The sequence below is a fragment of a genome, unplaced genomic scaffold (genome assembly GCF_019419815.1).
Source record: "Pyrus x bretschneideri cultivar Hongxiangsu unplaced genomic scaffold, Pyrus_bretschneideri_v1 Contig69, whole genome shotgun sequence".
Taxonomy (NCBI): Eukaryota; Viridiplantae; Streptophyta; class Magnoliopsida; order Rosales; family Rosaceae; genus Pyrus; species Pyrus x bretschneideri.
Window position 1 is genome coordinate 1988366 of NW_025999808.1, and position 8982 is coordinate 1997347.

An 8982-nucleotide genomic window follows, 5' to 3' on the forward strand; every position below is an offset into this window, starting at 1 on the left:
GATGACCATTACAAGAATATAGGTTACAATTAATGAAAAAAAAACCTGAAGATATTAATCATAACTAATTAATTACTACTTGACTTCTAAACTAAAAAAAAAGAAAAGGATAACCACTTGCTAAGGAATCTAATGTCAAATAAGATTATTTTATTCATTTAGTACTACGGTCTAATGGTATTGTTTTTCACTTATAAGTGAGAGATCTTAGATTTGATTTTTGCCAATGGCAAATTTGGACTATATATTGTTAGCCTATTGTGAGACTTAGTCCACTTTTTCACCCCTTAGTGTAAATAATATCGATTGTTAAAAAAAAAAAAAAATTATTACATTAGTTAATTAGCGCCAATAAGATTTGGGTTTTTTTCTAATCACTTTTGTTTATTATGGGGTTGTTGCCATGTACTTCTCAAATGCTTCCAATTTCAATTTAATTAAAATTTTGGAGTCTTTGTCCTTTTGTATTCCTTTTTTTCCTCTTTCTCCTCTCTTTCCCTGGGAGGTGGATTGTCTGCCCTCCCATTTCCATACTCGCCCCGTGCCTTCCTATTTGTGTGATCACGATTAAACCACGTCAACATTTATTCCTATTACTTTTTATTTTATTATTTCTATAAAAAAAAATTAATATAAAATATTGACGTAGCTTAACTGTGACCATACATCACAAGAGAGCATAGGGAGAGTATGGAAATGGGAGGGCAAACCATCCACCTCCCTTTCCGTGAACCTTCCCGCCTGGCTATATGCAGTTTCTCAAGTCCGTACGCGAACGTTATTATATTATAAACTTTTGTTTTTGTTGACTGAAGGATCTTGACTTGTGTTTAGGTATTTAAGTATCATCGGTTCGACAACACAAACACAACCACTGTCATTTTTTCAATCGTTATCTGAACCACTGCAGTGCCATAATGGTGGAGATAGCAATGACAGCCCATGGAGCCTCCTCTTCATCATCCTCCTCAAAACACTGGAAGTACGACGTGTTCTTGAGCTTTAGAGGCGAAGACACATGCAGGGGCTTCACGGCCATCTCCATGCAGCATTGAAAGGAAAGGGTTACGAGGCCTTTATTGATGAGGACAATCTAAAAAGAGGGAAAGAAATAAAAGATGAACTATTTCGAGCATTCGAAGAGTCAAGGATCTCTATCATTGTCTTCTCAAAGAATTATGCAGATTCGAGTTGGTGTCTCGACTAGCTGGTGAAGATCCTGGAGGGCAGAAAAAATCTGGGGCAAAAGGTTTTGCCAATCTTCTATGGTGTTGAAGCTTTAGACATCAGGAAGCAGAAAGGTAGTTTAGCACCAATATTTCAAAAGCACAAAGAGGACATCTATAAAGAAGAAGATGACGAAAAACGGGAAGCCAAGAAAAAAATGGTGCAACAATGGAGAGAGGCTCTTACTAAAGCTACAAACTTGTCTGGCCAGAATCTTAAAAACACAGACAACGGTTAACCATTTATTTTACTGAAAATATGACTTTAGCACATGAAACTTAATTTTTTCTACATAAAACCCAACATAAGTTTTTTACTCGAATAAAACACATTGACTAAATTCCATATCAGTAAATTCATTAATTATATTTGACTTTACACATTTAAAAAATTTCGATGCCCAAAACACCCCTATTTGAATGTTTGATTTACACAATTAATTCCATACAAATTGTAAGGAATAATTAATGATTTTACAAAAATAAAAAAAATAATAAATTCATTGCCTAATATATAATAGCAATAAAACATGCCTAATAAATGTAGTAATACATGCTTAGTTAAGTCAATAAAATTATATTTTAAATATAAATGTAGGTAAATTATTTAACACACACCAATATATATAACAACAAAAAAACATGCCTGATATACAAAAAAAATTCATGCAAAATAATTTACCTACATAATAAAGCAAACCCAACATATGCAAAATAAAAGCGTGAATTGATGCAAATTAATATTGCATCAAATTAAGAATGCTTAAAATACACTACGAAATCTATTACAACCCGTCCCTAATTTTACGTTTTATAAATTTTAAAAGCGTGAATTGACAAAAATGCCCTAGAGACAAGGATTTTGACTTCCATTGGCCATTGTTTAAAGAGATGTATAAGTCATTCTTTTGGAGTATTTGCGTAGTAATCATTGCCACGAACGCATAGGCAAAAACCGTTTGCATCAAAGAGTGTTATTTGATGCAATATTAATTTACCTACAAAATATATGTTATTTGCTCATCATAAATTTAAATATAGGTAGATTAATTAGTTTAATATGTTTGATCATATATGTAGTACTATGCATGTGTGTGTGTGTGTGTGTGTGAACGTATAGTAGTATTATATATAGGTAAACTCTATAAGTGTGTATATATATAGGTAAACTATATATGTACACACACACACACACATATATATATATATATATATATATATATATATATATTGAGCTTATGGTAGTAATATATACATTTGAACGTATATATGAGTGTGTTAGGGGTAATAGTATGTACAATAATTATATTTTCATTGTAATTAAGGTGAGTAATAACATTTATTGATTTTATTTTGAATATTGTGGTACAAATTGTAAATATTTTGTAATAAAAGGTTAATTACTTCTATACTTGGCAGTCATTTTTAAATTTGGGTTTTATTTGGATGTTTATAACTAGGTGGGTTTTTGTTCAGGAAATAAGAGTTGCAAAGGTTTATATCTAAAGATTCAACTTTAATTTAGCATTCCCCCTTTAAATTCCTTTTTCTTTGCCTTTAATCCATCATTTTTTTTTTTGTCAAAAAAAATCCATCATATATTTTTTTTCTATAACTTTTTTTTAACAAACGATATTATTTATGCTAAGGGAGAAGTGATGAGCTTAGCCTCACAATTGGTTTATCAATAATGTGGTTTAAATTCGATTTGGCAAGAATCGAATATAAGACCTCTCACTTACTAATGAAAAAGAATACCACAAGGTCGTAATACTAAATGACTCCAACCTTAAATCCGTTGACTGGGTTTTAGCAAAAAATAAATAAATAAAAAAAAAACTCATTAAATTTTCTTTATGACTCAGATAATTTTATAGTCTTAAAATGCCCCGTATTATGTGATGATACATTTGGTTTTGTTTGATTGTAATTTATTTTCATTTGGCTAATTAATGATTCTTTTAATTCCATAATAATTAAAATTTCAAGTTGATTTAATGTGCATGGCATTAATGGGCGAAAGTTTCAAATTAAATTCATGAAATTGTATGATACTAATTCATCTATTGGTGCAAGGCAAATTGACCCTATTATAGGTGTGCTGATGTACCTACAAACTAATGTAAATTCCACCCAAGAAAAAGGTAAATAAATTGCCTATACAATCTAGGTGAATATGCAATAGGCTTTTATTAGCACCCCACAATGTTGACTACACCTCACATTAAATTTTAACATTAGATGACATATATACCTTAAGGAAGGTGTATACAATTGAGATTTTGAGAGATTTTAATGAATTTATAAATCCATGGATTTTGATAGAGTTTAATTGATTTATAGAGATTCTATGTAAAGTTCTAAGTGAATTCCCTCAAATTCTTAGGGGAAGAGGTGAAAATTAAGAATGTTTAAAATACACTACCAAATATGTGACAACCCATCCCTAATTTTACGTTTTATAAATTTTAAAAGTGTGAATTGACGAAAATGCCCTAGAGGCAAAGATTTTGACTTCCATTGGCCATTGTTTAAAGAGATGTATGAGTCATTCTTTTGGAGTATTTGTGTAGTAATCATTGCCACGAACGTATAGGCAAAAACCGTTTACAAGTCTGGATTATAACAGTATAGTTACGGACGTTTGAAATTGGTTATTTAAAGTTTAGCTATAAATAAATTGAACTCCCACCTTGTGGAAAAGAAACCAATTAGATTTTAAGCAAGAATAAGGGGACCAATCAGCTATTTTGTTTAAGTGACCAATTAGATATGCTAGAAGGAGGACCAATCAAAAATTAGAGAGAGGGACTAGTCAATCAGGAAGGAGAGAGAAGAACCTCATCCCCTTCCCTTTCAACCCGTGCACACCACACAACCCAGTTCGACCTCCCATTTTCCAAGGCCGATTCCGACCAACTCCGATGGAGTTTTTCAACGCCACCACCACCATCTTGAAGCTCTCATTCCCCTCTACAAAACCCAAGAACCACCTTGATTAACCACGGTATGTGGCGGTTTGAGGCCACGAAAGTTGACAAAAATTAACAGTGCTCCGGCCACTCTTTTCACTTTTTCAGCGAATCGGCAAAGCGATGGCCGATGCCACCACTTGGGCTTTGTAGCCCATCATCCCAGGAGAAAATCCCGACCAACCTTGACCCCGTTGGACCACCGTAGACGACAAATCGACACCGGGAAGCTTTAGGCACCCACTAGCTTTGTGGGCAAAATTGACCATCTTCCGTCCACTTTTGGACTTTGTGGCCGGTATAAAAGTTGTTCTTCTCTTTGAGATCTTCATTTTTGTGAAATTTGAGAATTTTTAGAAATAGTGGAATTTTTCCGGCGAACTGTGGCGGCCAACCACCGCGTGGGCCGAGACCCCACTTGACCATCTTTGGCTAATTTGGATGCTCCAATTCTATATTTGACATCCGTTTAGTGAAATTACGATGTTTTAATGTAGTTTCGTAGTTGACCACCTAATTGGCCATTACGGGGTCCTTGCATGAATGGAAGATCCGACCGTTGGATCTTTCCAAAACTTTAGGATGTTGTTCTAGAAGCATAATTTGTATCTTTGGAAGTTACGGATAAAAAATCTGAGGTACTGATCTTCCGGATCGAGTTACGTAGGGTTGTGGACCCTACCGTTGATCTTTGACCGACGGTTAACTTTTGGTCAATGGGTCTCAAATCATTCTAGAACGTCCTTGGTATGTGTTTTATGTAAGTTACATGTTTTATTGATAAGAGTTCTGAGACGTGATTGAATATTTGTTCTAGGTGATGATCGTTCGTGATGTCTCGATATTCGTGCTAAGGAGTCATGGCGCGAACCTCAGGTGAGTGGGTTTGTTCCTTTTTATAGTATTTATATGATTGATAGTTCCACAAATGCTTTTAATTTGGTTTATGCATTTATGCCTTGTTAATATATATTTTAAAATACTATGATATGGTTGAGTTTTAGATTGCATCATCGCATATCCATATGCATATTACCTGCCTATAATTGTTGTAAATGCTTGGAAGTGCTAAGGTGAACGCGGGACGCGCAGGTAAGTTCAAGTGAGTTTAGGGTGTTATTTGAAATGATTGAGTTATGGCTTGACTATATTTATGTTATAAGCAACTCCAACATTGTCGTACAGGTTGCAATAATAGGCAACTCCGATACTGTCGTACAAGTTGCAATAATAGGCAACTCCGACATTGTCGTACAGGTTGCAATACTAGGCAACTCCGACACTGTCGTACAGGTTGCCTATGAGTCGTACAAGTTGCATTAGACAACTCCGACTCATGTGTTATCATAGATTGATTTATGAGTTGTACAGGTTGCCTATGAGTCATACAGGTTGCATTAGACAACTCCGACTCATGTGTTATCATAGATTGATTTATGAGTCGTACAGGTTGCGTTAGGCAACTCCGACTCGTGTGTTATCATAGATTGATGAGCACCTGACTTTTTTATATATTGCTGCCAATATGTAGTGATTTGGAATTTTCCTAGATTTACTGTTGATTTACATTTGATTTCATACTTATATGTAGTATGATTTCCTAAAAACTATACAGGTATTATAGCAAAGGATTATAACGTTTAGAAGGTCTTTATTAAAACGTTATTTTCAGGCCCACTCACTCTTGGTTTTTTTATCCCTCTAGGTTCTAGTAGCAGAGTTTTCGTATCCATGAGGATTCGTGGCAAATCTTGGTATTGGAGGTTACCTTCGATGGTATGATTTTCAATCCACTCTACTGTACTTTACTTATACTCTGACGTCACGTGTGAAATGGGTTCATTTCTGCTCACAGTGCACTCTCGTATTTAGGCACTTTTAGGTTTAAATTTATTCACATATTCCACGTCACTATACTTTATGGCTTCGTCACCTTCCAGGTGTCGGCCAGCACAACTCGATTCGAAGTCCTAGTGGACAATCCGGGTTGGGATGTGTCAAAATCTCTCCAATTCCCTCGAATTCCCTAATTTTTTTAAAAATCCTTTAAAAATCTATTTCTAATTGAATATACTTGCAATATTATAAATTCTTTAAAATTCTAATTAAGTACACCTAGACATTCAGAGAATCTCTTGAAATCCTTATTGAATATCCCTGGACTTGTAAAAAGAATTAAAATCTCTAAAAGTTCCAATTGAATACACCCCTCTAATATGCAATGACAATTTTGACCTCATAAGGTTTTGAAAAAATAAAATAAAATTCTAAATACACCCAAATCACTTTTAACATGTATATCCCAAGATTATTTATCTTCCAACTCTCAAAACCACTTTCACCCTACATTGTAGAACATAACCCTAATCAATGTAACTACAAATACATCAATTGAGCATCTATTTATCGAGAAAACTAAAGTAAACCCTAATTTTCCTATACAATCGATATAGTTCTTGTATCTTGAGCAATTGGTTTCTATATGCTTTTCAAGCGAAAGCTTCATTCCTCTTTGTGCATAGTTTCAATGCATGGTTCTTGGTTTAGTAAGTGAACAATTCAAATACAATCTTGACGGAAAAATCGAATATAACAAGCATAACTACAAATATATATATATATATATATATATATATATATATATATATATTCTTCTGGTTAGTTAATTCTTTCAAATAGTAGGTCACCGCCATTTGTATTTTCTTACAAATTGTGTCTTCAGGCACGAAGCAAAGCTTATCAGGAAAATTATTGATGAGAATATTTGGGAATGGCTCCCCAGCACAGACTAATTACATGTGGCCAAGCACCAAGTTGGAATCAATTCTTACATTCAAGATATTATCAGTTATCTTTCAGATGGTGGATTGGATGATGTTCTCATGGTTGGAATTCTAGGGATGGGTGGATTGGGTAAAACAACAGCTGCCAAAGCTATTTATAACCAAATTCATCATAAGTTCCAATTCAAATGTTTCCTTACTGACGTTCGCGACATTACAAGTAAACATGATCTGGCTTATTTGCAAGAAAAACTTATTTATGACATCTTGAAAAAGAAGTCTATAATAAACAGTGATGTTGAAGGCATCGGTCGGATAAAAGATCAATTGTCACATAGAAATGTACTTCTTGTTATTGACAACATAGATGAAGTGGGAACAACTGGATGCAATAGCTGGAAATCATGATTGGTTTGGTCCAGAAAGTAGAATTATCATAACGACACGAGATAAACATTTATTACTAAATGTGGACAAAGTATATTTAGCTCAAAAATTGAAGGATGGAGAATCTCTGGAGCTCTTTAGTTGGCATGCCTTTGAAAATAGTTGGCCTGATGAAGAATATCTTGAACTCCCAGAAAAGTTTGTTTCTTATTGTGATGGATTGCCACTAGCCATTAAAGTTTTAGGTTCTTTTTTGTTTAAAAGAACCATAGTAGAGTGGAAAAGTCAATTGAAGAAATTGGAAAGAACTCCTAAAGGAAAAATAATAAAAACCACTACGAGCAAGCATTGAAGGGCTAGATGAGACAAAGAAAGCTATATTCCTTGACATATCTTTTTTTTTTATTGGAGAAGACAAGGACTTTGTCACAAAAGTATTAGATGAATGTGAATTTTTTGCAACAATAGGAATCAGTGTCCTCTATGAACAATGCTTTGTATCTGTTGAAGGCAACAAGTTGAATGTGCAAGATTTGCTTCGAGAAATGGCCCGAGTAATCATTTATGAAAAATCCCTTGGTCATCCTGGAAAATGTAGTAGGTTGTGGAATCGTCAAGATGTTACCAATGTATTGACAAATAAATCTATAAGTACATTCCCAATTTAATTTTGGATTAATGCATCGCACAAGAAAATCATATATGTAATGTCAATTAAAACAACATTCATGTGTAATATATTCACCGTAGGTGATTTTGCGTAATGAATAATAATACATGTAAACATATGCAAATAATCCGTTTCTTACCATCATAACCTTTTTTTGTTAACAGGGAACTGGAAAAATTGGACGTGCTCTAGATTTGCAAAGCTCTGATGATGCTAGTTTCAGTACAAAAGCATTTGCCAAAATGAAGAAACTGAGACTGCTTGACCTCAGCAACGTAGCGCTCAATGGAGAATACAAACAGCTTCCCAAAGAGTTAATATGGTTGCGCTAGTATAATTGCCGTTTGCAGTCCATACCAGATGACTTTTTTGATCAAGATAAACTAGTTTTTTTAGAAATGATCAACCGCGATCTCGTAGAAGTTTGGGAGGCTTCCAAGGTACAATCAATTACACATAATGATGTTCTGCTTCTATTTGTTTTTGGATTCCCTTCTCTTTTTTATGCCATGTTCCTTTCGGATATTAATTTCTATTTTTCTTTGTTTTCTACAACAGTTGCTTCAGAAAAAATTTAAAATCATTCATCTTGGTAGTTCCCATTCCCTAATTAAATCACCAGACTTTTCACAAGTCCCAAATCTTGTGTTAGACAAATAAGGAATATGGTTGGAGTCCTTGTGTAATTGTATATAATATTATTATTGGAAGAATAAGCCGTCCTACAGCCGTCCTACCTTGTCCTACCTACACACTAGGACGGCTACCTTGTCCTCTACAGTCGTCCTACCTTGTCCTACCTACACATTTGTATCATGTATATATGTCCTTGTAATCTTGTAGAGAAAAAAATGAAAAATTAAGCATTCTCTTCCATTTGCATTCTCTTCCATAAGCATTCTCTTCCATTTTTCCACATTCACGTATCAATAACAAATATATTT

At 34.0% G+C, this 8982-nt stretch overlaps 1 pseudogene; it reads left to right on the forward strand.

Annotated features, from left to right (window-relative positions):
- Positions 1-932: 932 nt before the first annotated feature.
- On the forward strand, positions 933-8698 carry LOC103960721 (annotated as a pseudogene).
- The last annotated feature ends 284 nt before the right edge of the window (positions 8699-8982 follow it).